The sequence below is a fragment of the Calidris pugnax genome, unplaced genomic scaffold (genome assembly GCF_001431845.1).
Source record: "Calidris pugnax isolate Ruff unplaced genomic scaffold, ASM143184v1 scaffold52, whole genome shotgun sequence".
NCBI classification, from domain to species: domain Eukaryota; kingdom Metazoa; phylum Chordata; class Aves; order Charadriiformes; family Scolopacidae; genus Calidris; species Calidris pugnax.
In genome coordinates, this window is record NW_015090811.1 from 3,126,941 (window position 1) to 3,140,600 (window position 13,660).

The 13,660-nt window shown below is 38.6% G+C and overlaps 1 protein-coding gene across 6 annotated transcripts in view; it reads left to right on the top strand.

Moving 5' to 3' along the window:
• Window positions 1–13,660, top strand: part of NLGN1 (neuroligin 1) — a 436,439-nt gene that overhangs the window by 856 nt on the left and 421,923 nt on the right. The gene's annotated exons all lie outside the window — the stretch shown is intronic.

Sequence of the window (13,660 nt, forward strand, 5' to 3'; positions counted from 1 at the left end):
CCTGGGCTGAGGCTGATTTCTGGGCCATAGCGATGTCCAGCTGGGCTGGGGGGGGGGGGGTATGGAAGAGGGCCCCCCCTTCATCCTTCCCAAAGTTTCTGTGTGTCACCCCCCCCTCCTCCCCGGGCTCTTTGGAGGGGGGGGAAGGTGAGCCCAGCTCTCGGGGAGGCTGGGGAAGCACCTGCACTGAATTTCAAACGCTCCTGGGGGCTGTGGCGTGTGGGGGGGGGCGAGTAATTCCTTCTGGGTGGCTGGAGAGAAGGGAAGGAGGGAAAGGTGCAGGCTCTCGCTCTCCGCCAGCATGCTTTACTAATTTTTGTTTTATCAGCTCCATTTAGGGATATAAATGGCACGAGCAAGGATATCAATTACCAGCTAACTGCGGCGATAGTCCGTGCTTTATGGGATTTAATGATTTCTCTTGTTTTGAAAAAGCTCTTGTGATGCTAATAATAAAGAAATCCATAAATCATCTAAATGAATTGTGTTCCAGTAAAGGCAATTTTGAGTCTTTTGCTGCGTATCTCCTCGTCCCGATAATTAATTGCACTAACAGTTGTGAACGTGTTTGTGGTAATAGAGGTGCCATTACTAAAAAGTGGCTTTCTTGCTATGGGTCCCATGTTTACTGAACTCCTACAGTGTGCCTTAGCCACAGAGGGCTGCTGCCCTCCTGAAATATAGGGAGAGCTCAGATCATCACGAGGCGAGCGTAGCGCGTGATCGTACCTGTGTGGTGAAGTGCCACCTTCCCCGGCACTGCAAAGAGTGAAAAAGCTCATTTGAGGGGCTGCTTCCCTGACTTAGGTTGAAAGCAGGAGGTAATCATCACTTAGGCCCTCTGATTACATATTTTGATTAAGAGATGAACCAAACAGGGTTGTTTTCCTCTTTATTTATTTTTTTGTAATCTTGATGATTCTATCATTAGCTTTTAAAATCCTCTTAAAAATAAGCAGGAGCTGCGGAGTTCAATCCTCCAGCAGAATATAGCAGTGTTCCTGCAGTGCTGTGAGGAAAGCTCCTCTTTCATGTTATCCTTTTCTGTTGCTTTATTTCCACCTTCTTCTGTATTCATGACTGTATTTTTTGATCCATTATTTACCGTCAGGATGTACCGAAAGGGCTGGAATAAAATAATGCTGCTGTTCTTACAGAGGGAAACGTGCTACAAGGAAAGGAATCAAGTTTGACTGTTTTAAGAGAATTGTTAAGCCACAGGGCTTACATTTACTTGAGTTTTCTTTCTAGGGCCTTTGACAATCTATAACATGATCTACATCTGGTGATGTAACATACACCTAGATGTACGTGTATAACCTGCGTAGCTCGTTATGTGTTCATTTAATGCTGCCGATAAATCACTCACTCTGCAAAACCATTAATCAGCAATTGAACAGGTGCGGGTACAGTTCACCACATGATTAATTCAGCTGATAGTTGCCAAACGTAATAAAATTATATAGATAGGCTAAGTCCCTCAGAAATTGTTACCGTGCATTTATTTATTTATTTATTTATTTATTTATTAAAATACCCACATGCAAAATCTGGTAAGATTGAGCTCCTTGTGGCCGCTGAGTAGGCATTTGAGTAAGGTTAATGGAACCCAAATCTCAGAAGTCATTTCATGAAATGCATGTAGATTTTAGTGCTTTCTCTGAGCCCCTCTGAATAGAGTGTTTTATTAGCATGAAATATCTCAGAGATGCTGAGTTCAACCCTGCCATCCTTATTCAAGCAAAAATTTCCGTAGACTTCATGCATCTATATATAAAGATGCTTTCAGTGAGAACTTCTGACTGTGCAATCAGACAATTTAGTTGGTAACTTTGATGCTGATATTATTTGTTTGAAGTTAATTCGTCAGTGTTAGAAAGTTTATTGTTTATCTCTGTAAACTGGAAAGGGTCAAAGAGTGTTTCCTGTTGTGTCATCAGTACAGCCACTGTCGTTCCCTCTGTGCCAAAGAACAGTTACTCAATGAGGACAGACTTGGATTTGAGCTTTTAAAATGTCTTTTCTCTGAACATCAAGAATATTTAGAAAACTGAATTGGTGGTGACTCACCAGGAGGGTTGTCTATATTCCTTTTTACTATTCATTATCTTTTATATTGTGTGTGCATTTGAGCATAATCTAGGTCTTGAACTGACAGGTCATTTCTTGAGTAAATTTTTTGTTTATTTGTTTGTGTTCCTATTTGAAGATAGTTGTTCCCATATGCTACAATAATGGTAGTTCCTTAAGTGACAATGAGTTGCTATCAAATGCTTAAGTTCATAGGTCAACACAGTGATTGATGACTTGGTGAAGAATATTGCTGATTGAGGTGTACGGCATATTAAATCTCCAACTCAAATTTCTGGTAGAGTTACAGCATATTTCCTATATAGTTTTTCTTGTTATATTAGTTTTGGGAGGTGTTTTGGGGGATTTTGTTTTGTTCTTTGTTTTATGTTGGTTTTGGTTTTGGTTTTTTTTAAAGACAAACAGTATTACAGGACTCTAGTATTGTAATTCACAGGATGAGAGTCTATAATTTTGCAATGGAAAACCAGACACACAGTCTTCCAAATAAATGAATTTGTTGTACCTAAGTTCATACGGTTACTAATACTAGTGTTTGATCCCCTTTCAACTTTTACTTGCAATCTCATAGTGCTTTTCAGTAGTGAGCAGCTATCAATATCCTAATTCTTACTGATGGGAAAAATACCTGGAGCAGGTAACTAACCTGAGATTGTGCAGCCATTCAGTAGCAAGATAACAGACCTGTGCCTTCTGTTGCTCAGTTCCAGGCTGTAGCCACTAGATGGGTATGAAACTTCTGCAAGAGTTGCAAATCTTCCTGAGGAAGAAAGCGAATGCTTAAAGAAACAAAATGTTTGTTACCCGGCAGAAATAAGTTTAACTGAAAGAAAGAGAGGTGTGAGTAACAACCTTTGCCTGCTTCTGATAGCAGAACTTTGATTGCAAATTCTGTAAATGGTACAGGATGTCAAATGTACCATATTGCCTAGGGAGATGCTGGGGCCATCAGTCTGGTCTCAGCAGAAGACCTGCAGATGACAAGCCCTCTGCTATACAGAGTAGCAGCACCTACCCACTGTCAGACCCCTTCAAGCCAAGTGTCCTGCTGGCTGTGAGATCCTTACTGTGATGTACACCTCCATCTCCCCCCAGGATGCAAGAGCAGGAGGTTCAGGGTGCCCAAGTGCAGTAAGTGGCCAAATTCTGTTATTTTTACACTCTTACAAACTCATCAGAGTCAGCAGGATGAGCTCAGTAAAGTACGCTGAAGTTGTGACCATCAAATAAGGTATTCATATTAGTTTAGAAATGCCAGAACTAATGAAAGCTGCTTTCCCAAAAGATTTCTGTCTCATAGAGTGAAACTCTTCCTCACTTGAAACACTGGTGAGAGCTCTTTTTCTCATTCATATTTCTTGTGCCTGGTAATGTATTGCAGTTTTTCCTTTTTTTTTTCTGTTGAGGTTGCAGGAAGTTTTCAGAATCTTGCCATTCCTCATGTCTATTTTCTCACTTATTTTCAATGAATTTGCCTGTTCCAAGGATAGGTTGGGCTGAAATCACCAACTGATGAAAAAAATGGCTTAAATGCACATAAAGTATGTTTGTGTATATCCCACTGCTTTAGAAGACCAGGCTAAAAGTGCAACCTTGTGTAGGTCATGTATTTCCTCATGTAGAAAGTTGGTAAACTACACGTCTGACTTATTTCATGGCTTTTCAGTGCACAGGGTAAGAGCTGTTGACATCTTGTGAGATTTCTCCGTGGCCCCATGTATTGGTGGTCCAAGGTTCAAGTGTGAACATCTATCTGTGGAGATCCATGGGGCAGAGAGGAGTAATTGCCAGAAATCTGCTCTGTATCCAAATGATTAAGATTATGGTTTTGTCATAAATGGGATGAAAATGTCACAAGAGACCAGTTTTATTTTGTGGTATCAGATGTTAGGTTGATTTCTGCAACTTTCTAGGAAATGGCAATACCTGTACATGAGTCTTATGTGCTGGAGAACTTTTTGCAAAACCAGGAAAAAAATTAGTGATTTGAAGCCGTTTGTTGTTTTTAAGTATGTTTCTACCTCAAGGTGTGTTTCCAAAATGAAGTTTTTTAGTAGTTTTGTCAATGTGAAGACTTAGGAACAAATCCTTGACCATGCCCTTTTTCCCCAGATGAGAAAAAAGCTCTGTGCTCCAGGAGAGGGACTGTGGTTTGGGGGAAGTTTTCAGATCCCTTTTCTCTGTGTGGAACAGGCTGCATGACCACCTGCGCAGTAGAAAAAGGAGCATGGGAAAGATGAGGGGACTGAAAGTAGGAAGAATGAAGGTAGAAAGAAGGCATGTATCAGAAAAATGACATATTGAATTCAGTGATGATAAATTGCTAATGGAGCATAATAGACGCTAAGCTGTGTTGGAAACAAGTAGCCTTGTTCAATCCTGAAATGTCTCTGTGAAAATGCAGGCCAAAGTCCATCTGATTTTGTCCATTTCAGAGGAGAAACACCAGTTTACAACAGGACTAAAGCAGTGGGGAACTGGGATTTTACTTTTTAGTTATCTTCATTGTTGTTGGTGAGCTGAGAACACAGGACTTCTTAGTATGAGTTTGCATTAGACAAGAAGGAAGTAGAAGGAATTGATCAGCTGTACTGTTAGTCCTCTCATTGTATATGAAAGTTAGTAAGTTGATTAACTTAATATAATATAAAGAGGGGAGAAACACTGGGAATATTAGACAAGACGAAAGTAGAAGGAATTGATCAGCTGTATTGTTAATCAACTTACTAACTTTCATATACAATGAGAGGACTAACTTTGTATAATATAAAGAGGGGAGAAACACTGGGAAATAAAGCATTTCTATTTGTGCATTGCAGTAAAAAAATATAAACCCAACTATAAGATGTTTTCCAGAGCCTTAGTAGCAGAACTGCAATTAGCATAAAATTTCCAAGGACTGGGATGGATAAATAAATACCAGATGTGCTTATTTATTTATTTAGGATTTGATCTGTTTCCTATTGAGGGGAACTTTGTTATTCAGAGGAAGTAAAAGGTGGAGAGTGTATTATTTCTCTGAAGTGGATGGGAGAGTTTCCATCCCAGTTGTCAGAAAACAGCTCAGAAGTTTTGGTTCTTGAAATAAAAATTAGAAATAGAAATTTTGTGAATGTTCTTACAGTTATAATAAATTATGTGTGGTCTGATTCAAACTTCAGTGTAAATCTGTAGAGATTGCAGCAATTTTATTGGAGTTAATATGTGCAACAAATGTATATACAGCTAGTATATATTAAGAAACAGCATTTCTCTTAATAGGACAGTGACTTAGTCGACTTTCATGCCTTTAATGAATTAGTGAACATTGATGTAGTAGAATGAAGTAGTTAACATTACTTTTTCCATGCTATTTTGTTTGCTTGTTTTTAAAAAATTCCAAATATAAGACTGTAGATAGACTCTAGCTTGTATTTGGTATGTTTTAGTCGATGTAGAGACACGTACCATTTGGCAGTGAAGGTCTCAGCAAAGGTTGAACAAAATTGAATTATAAACATGACTTCAAAGTGGCCATTAAAGAAAAAGATTTTGCGTTGTTTTGGAGCAGTTGCTGCAACTGATGTTTAAGAACAGAGCAGTTTTTAGAAAATGTAAAACGTGATGATTTCATTGCTCTTAATTCATATCCACCGTTTTGTGCTCTTGCAACTCTGATGTTTTTGCATATTGTTGCTGAGGTCAAAGTTGACTCTTATTTTTTTATAAGTTTGCTGGAGTAAGATCACTACCTAAACATTAATTTTGTAGCATTTGGAATCTTAATGATGAAGAAGCCCTTAAAGGGATGCCATAACTTTCCTTTTTTTTTTACTGTTTAGCAACATTTTGCATTGCCTTGGCTCTTGTCCCTGTTGTCGTAACAGAGAGATAGAATAACCTTTTTTTTCCCCCTGCTTTACTAACTTCATAGGTGTGCTGTGGCTCATTGCCATTCCCTGGTGTACAAAGAGAGAGGAGATCTGCTTTACCAAGTTCATAGGTGTGCTGTGGCTCATCGCCATTCCCTGGTGTACAAAGAGAGAGGAGAACCAATATGATAGTTTGGTCCTTGCTTTTCCCATTCTCACTCTTCACTCAGCTGCTGGGGCTGCGATGCAGAAATTAAGCCATGCCAGATTTTTCCATCATATCCACGTCTAAGGTCTTAGCTGCCTCATGTCCACAAGAAAGAAACACTGGGGGCACTTTAAATCTCATGCCTGTGCTTGGCACTTTCATTAAAATATATTCCAGTACTCAATCTATTTTGTTTTCCCATCCATAAATTGAACTACTACCCTGAGATGCTGTGAGGATTAATGAATGCTTGGAAAGCTCACTGCAGATGGAAAAAATACAGTGCTGCCTCTTCAGATCATTATGTATAACACTGCATAGTTGAAAAGTTATGAGAATTGTATAAAGGTTCTGGCAGATGAAGCAAGAAAATATTAAACCTCTTATTAATGGGGGAGCCATAGGTCTTTCTTCATCTGCCACCCATTCGTGGTTTGGAGACTGGCAGAGCTATGAATGATCCCGTTCTTGTGAGATTTCTCTTTGTAAGGGCCTTTGAAAATGAGGAGGGTTTCACATGGGAAAATCTTGTTGGATCCCTGATGGACACTGTTCAGCTTTTGTAAAACGTCAGTGTTTAATTGTTTTCAAGTATGTTTCTTCCGAAATAATGACACATCACTATGTACATGGGCTTGGCCATTCATAAATTGATTAACTTTTTCTTTAAAAAAAAAAAAAGTAAAATGCTCAATATAAACTCAGATGGTATGTGTGAAATAAATCAGCATATGTGAAGAGAAGTTAGACTCCGGTTACATTTCTAATACATTATAACACGGTATTTAAAATTTCATTTTCTCCTTAGATATAAACAATTTCACTGAGAATTATAACTTCCCTGGAATAAATTTACATGCAACTTTTTTGCACATTTTAAAAATAGTTCTGAATAATTAGGAAAATGTGATGAAAATTGTGACAGACCTTTACCTACCATAGACCTGTGATGAAAACCTTGTGATGCCAACTATTGCACCTCTTCTCCTACTGTAATATTTTATATGGGGTCACGTAACCTGTCAGAAATTCAGAGAAGTAGTAATTATGGTACTGAAGTGGCTTCGTTTTGGAAAACAGAGAGTGAAACTTCTAGTAGAACTAAAAAATACATCAACACTAAGAACATGCAATCTTAACCAAAAAAGTTGTGCCTGGTGTTTGTGGAGCAAGCTACTTGATATTTGGCTGGTAATATACTTGAGCTGCCATTTTGCTTTCATACATTAATTCAGGAAATATTTGCTATTTCAAAAATGCAAGCTGATTCTTAATCAAAGCAGTGGGAAATGTGTAAACGCTGGCAACAAGTCCTGTCTTATCTTTGGGTGTCTGTGAAAAAGATACCGTGTGATGATACCACATTGAGCAGTGAGGTGCTTTCGGAGTGCTCTCTAAAGACAATTTCACTGCTTAATTAAACCAGAGGTATGAAAAGAAATTATTTGACAGGCTAACCAACGCAGTCCTGCGTAATGCTGAGTTTCCATAACCGGGTCCTAAGCAGAATGCAGAGACAAACCCAGAGAGCGGTGTTGGTGTCGGCACCAGAGGGAGCCCCTTGCCCAACTCCTGGCTCGAAGGCTGGAAGGAACCAACAAAAGGGGACAAAATGGCAGGAAAAAAGATGGTAACCTGTTAAACACTGTCCACGAGTGAAAAATAATATTTAAAATCGAAGCACGTTTGGTGTGTTGATCTGTTGTCCAAATCTGACATTTTTCTTATATTGACTGCTCTCAATTAATTACATTTAAATTCTAATATTTTTCCTAGATTACTGCCATAAAAAATGTTTTGCAGCTGATTGTCAATTACAACTGTAACTTTGGATCCTTCCTAGATCATTGCCATAAAAAATGTTTTGCAACTGATTGTCAATTACAACTGTAACTTTGGATCCTCTATTTGCTATAATTATGTAAATATAAAATGTATTTACACTTTGGACCCTTATATTTTTATTCTTAGTAGGTATGGTGTGATACCTGGTAAGAATATAGATAAAGCTAATTATTCTTTTCCTCAACTACTACCCCAGCCTTTTTATTTTCTCTTCCACTTGTCCCATATTTTATATGGCACTAATATATATTCTCTTAGATTATTGAGAACTAAATGGTGTGCGATACAATGATTCTGGACTTCCATCTATAAAGTATAATTATTTAAGTATTTGCGTTCAGAGTGAAATCAGGGCTGAGCTGTGCAGGATGCTGTAGTTAACAGGTTGCAGAGTGAAATGAGGGCTGAGCTGTGCAGGATGCTGTAGTTAAAAAAAACAACCCCAAGAATAACACCCCTGCCAAACCGCCTCCCAGGCACTGGTGTAAAGCATTTGTAAGCTAGGGGCTGGGACAGAGAGAGAAAGAAAATATTGCCCTTTGAACAAAAGATGACTTAAGCATTTGCTTAACTGCTTCTGCAAGTTGTCCAGGGTCACAGAAGTAGCCTCTGGCAGAGTCAGGAATTGAACCTGAGCCTCTGAAGCCCAAGTCCAGCACCTTCTTCATAAGATATTCCTCCTCCTCGTAACCTTACCGCCATAAACAGTGACCTCTGTGCACTGAAGATAATACTTTTAAAACTAGATTTGTGTGTTCTACTACCGCTGTAGTAAAATCCACTTATTTACAGGCATGCATGCACAGTCACACACACGCACACAAATCCTTTCCTTAGACAGGGGCTTTGCTGATAAGGCAGTATAACAATACTAAAATCAATTCATGTGGAGCTTCAAAGTTATTAAGCTGTAGCAATTTAAGTGCATTCAATCTGTCTGCTTAAGAGATTTTCAAGGCAGGTACGTACCCACAGAGGTGTATGAACAGAGTGTGTGCATGTATATTTGTATACAGTTCTAGAGTGTATATATACATATATATATATGCAATTAGTTATTTAAAAGTCAAAATTAGAAATCAAATTTAGCTGAGACTTTGGAAGTGGAGCAACTGGGAAATTTTAGTACTCATAGAGTGGTCTGGCTTGCTTTTACTTAATAAGAGAGATCAGAAAAGCCCAATTTATTTATTGGTAAGGCCTGAGTGAATGGACGTGCTTCCCAATTTCACATTTGGACTAAATCTACTAATGAAATTCTTCTACAGTTCAATATTTTCCAAGGTATACTGCCAGATGTAAAAGGCAAAATAAAGTTAGTTTTCAAGTTCCTTCTTTGAGAAGATGCAGAACAAAAGTTTGTTTTGACAATGCATTTTCCCTATATTATGTCCTGAAATTTCTCCCTTTTTAAATGAGTGTAAGTGCTGATTTGATTAGTTTGACTTACAAGTCAGAAACAGGGTGATATAATGGTCTTAACTTGAAATGCTCCAGCTTGGCACTCGGTTTCTCTCCTTGCTTCCTGGCTGAAACAGGGGGGTTGTGGGGTGCAGACGAAGAGAAGTATTTGAGTCTTACTAACATCTCCATTTTGAACTCCTTAAATGTTCAGGACTGTAATGAAGTCCTTAAGGGAACTCACACAGAAAAACTTGGCCAGAGCAACAAACTGACGCTGGACACCAGTTAAATCACCCAACTGGGATCGTCTCTTTCCAAGATCTCCTAGAAAGTTGTTTGTGTGTCAGTACAACTTCCCTTGCTCCTGGATAAGGTAACAGACCTAAGATCAGGAATGGAGGAAATGCATTACCTTTTCAGTCTTTTATCAAATTTCAAGAACTACAGTTTTCCCACTTTGAAACAAAAGAAAGATGTAGTCTTTGACAGTCTGTTAAAAAAAAAAAAAACAACCAAAAAACCTGAAAGTTGTAAGTTTTGCCGTTAGGTCTTTCAAACATATTCTTTCACTCTGTTTGGAAGTTCAGATCCTAAAAGGTTGTCAAAAGTGTACCAAATAACCAGAAATGGCTGAGAAACACTCAACACTGTGTTTGGAATGTGATTGATGTCATGTTTCTGGGTTTTTTGAGTTGGTTTTTACTTTCTTTTTGTTTCAAAGACCAACCGCAGATAAACAATTTGTTATGATTTAGCTGGTTACCTGAAGGACATCTGAATTGCAAGTTCCTGTAAGAAGTCATCAGTTCTTGTGTCAGGTCAAGTACAGTGTTCTTAAAGCACCATTTGAAAATGTCATATACGTTGCACTTTCTCAGAGGCTTTTGTAAATATGTTTTCTAAGTGAGGCTATTTATTCAAGAACCTTCTCTCAGCCAAGCATTCACAAAACAGTAGCTGCTGTTTTCATCTTGAAGGAAATTATTTATTATGAGACAAAGGGAGTCTGCCCTAACACACTTCTCAGTGCTGTGTGATGTATTAAAACCTGGAGGATTATAAAAAAAATCAAGGTGGAATCAACTGGGCAGCAGAATGGCACTTGAAATCCAATCTGCATAATTGTAAATTGACGCACATTGGTGGAAATACTCTTCACTGCGACGAAGTCTGGTTTGTGGGTTGTCTGGGGGGAAATCTCTATAGATGTTATGATTTATTTTGTAGTGGTTCACCCTAATTTAAACAGGACTGCGAATCATCCTTTAGAGGTACAACCAAGATGGTGTGATTTAGCTCAATTGAGGCTTAGCTCAAAGTCCATTGGAATCCATGGAAAATTTCCCATTGATGTCAGGAGTCTTTGGATCACTTTTCAGTAGCTCTGGCAATGTTATGTTCTTCATTAAATAATGACCTACTAATGAAGATTTCTACATCCCTGTCTGTAGTGTTTCTGTAAAGAAACATTTTTTATTGCTTCCCTTTAGAAAGATCTCAAGGAAAATTACATGGTCAGTTATTCATCTAGGTCTGGACTGAACCTTTGTACCAACAATACAATCATGAAGCTCAAACATATTGTTGTCAAAGGACAATGTGCACATGAAATGGTTTGGCTTTGTAACCATGTCCTGCGATATGAATGAATACAGGCGACCACAAGATAGCTAAAGCATTCAGATTAAACAAAATAAACATTCTGGAATTTGCCACACAGAGAGGTCATCAAATCAAACTTTCAGGTTAGATTATTTATTTTTTTTTTAAAAGGCTGGATGGTTTTATGGCCATTAATAATATTTGTAGCTCCAGTATGCATACCGAGATAAGAATAATCAAATCTCATGCTTCAGGGCATAAGCTAATCACCTGCTGGGTTTGGCATAATTGGTTTACTGCTTTATACCAGGAAAGGAGGTTCACTTTCTCTGAAACTTTGAGTCTCAGCCACCCTCAGTGAAAGCATTTAGAAAGCCAGAGTTTCCTGATCCCTTTTGACAGCTCTTTTGTCCGTAGAATGGTGTGTAACTAGGGCCAGTGAACATTAAAGTTAGAACCTTATTTTTTGGATTTCCTCATTTAAAGCTGGGTTAGTAAGAGGTACTGCATTTTATGTGGTGGATGCTATGCATATATATTTTAGGGTTCCTTGGAGTTTTTTCCATTTTTTTCAAAAGTGGAAAAGGTGCCAAATGATGTAAGAAACAGACTTTGTGATAAATTGCTGAACAGTGCGCAGACACAGACACGGACACAGGCACACACATCAATTCATGTGTTAAATTACAAAATAATCAATTTATCTATCTGTCTTGGTATCTGGACATAGATAATTGATGTGCTACTTATATAAATAACTCGGAAATGTTTACAATGCTTTGCAGGCCCCAAATTAGACAAGTAATAAGTTATAATAGCTTTTTGATTAACTTCTTGGCAGTAGAAGTTGGATTTACCTGATATGAAGCCTGTTTCTGGCAGTGGATTCACCAGAAACCACCTGCTCGAAAGGATTAATTCTGTAATTGAATCTCTGCTCATTTTTGTGAATGTGTTTTGTTTTCTTAGGCCCAGCTTATGGTGGATTCTGGCACGTGGGTATGGAACAGGGAAGCATAAACATTTTTTCCCTTCCAGTGCCCTCAGTGGAAGCTGACCATGTCTGCAGCCTGTGCACTCTGTGAACAAAGACTATTCAAGAGTAGAGTCTTGTAAAAGAAAAAAAAGAGGAGAGTCCCATACCCCTTAGCAAAATCAAATATAAAGTAACAGGCAATGAGTAAACGGGTTCTCTAGGATACTCAAACACCCCCAAAATGATTCAATTCAATTTTTTTTACGGTAATTTCTATTGAACTGTGAGGTCTTTTATTATTAGATTTGTGTTTCCCAGACCAGGCAGTATGTTCTTTGAGGGCAGTTTGTCCTGCAGCTCCACGAGTGTACACGAGTTGTACAAAGTTGCATTTGGTTGCTTTTTGCTTCAACAGTTTGAGAGGTGGTAGGTTCAGCCACTACCAGTGGCTTCAACTGGACTTTCTTATCCAGAAATTTGTTATGAGCACCATCCGCGGTTGTGCCAATACAAACGAGGTTCAACTGAAAATCAGGGACTGTAATTTTCTTCTGGTTTTATGGAATCATAGAATGGTTCAGGTTCGAAGGGACCTTAAAGATCATCCAGTTGCACCCCCCTGCCCTGGGCAGGGACACCTCCCACCAGACCAGGTTGCTCCAAGCCCCATCCAGCCTGGCCTTGAACCCCTCCAGGGATGGGGCAGCCACAGCTTCTCTGGGCAACCTGGGCCAGAGTCTCACCACCCTCACAGGAAAGAATTTCTTCCTGAGATCTAATCTGATTCTCCCTTCTTTCAGTTTATAACCATTCTTTCAGGATTATGGGTGACTAGAATTTATTGTATTTATATTTTGTACTGTAGAGATCAGGAGAGAGGCTACAAGTGGTGCAGGAGTTATTTGCGTTCAGAAAGCCTGAAGCAAAGCATCTTGCTTGAAATCCTCAGTGTCGGAGCAGGCAGCCCTGTATCACAACATGTCACTCAACATGTTGGTGCTGACCTTAACAGAACGAGGTTATGAGGTTGGAATTTTTTAATTTTATTTTATTTATATATATATATATATGTATTTATAGAAAATTTTTGAAGCTGGGGAAGAGAAAAGTTACAGTATCAGGATTTTCCATTGTTATTTCAGGGAAGTAGGGGCTGGGGCTAACTGAAATCTGGAACCTCCTTAGTGCCTCAGCTCAGCTCAACCTGCAGTAAATCTATACCTGTCACTGGCTGGAGGTTTGAGCTCAAATAACCACAGGATTATTGTTAAATCATCTGTTGCATACTTTTTTTTTCTTTTGCGTACAAGTCAGGATGTTGGCTTACACAGGAATAACAAAGGAATTGTTGTTTTTTACTTAAGAGAAAAGTAAAAACTGAAGCAAGCTCATTATCCATGTGAAGTTCTCAGATGCAAACCTGCAAGAAAACCTATAACACTGCTGAAATATATGTGGCAGGGTTTTTTTCCAGATGAATACTTTTAATAAAACATTTTCATAATTTCCACCCAGTGGTAATCATTTTATTGCTTTTCTTTATCTATACCTATTACTGCTCATAGAGTAGCTGCTCAGTTCTGATAACCTAGTGGAAATACATGCCAAGTGTAACTCGAGATTTGCAGAATTTCATAAAATTCTCTGAATTTCCACTTCAAAGTGCACTGGCACAGTTTACTG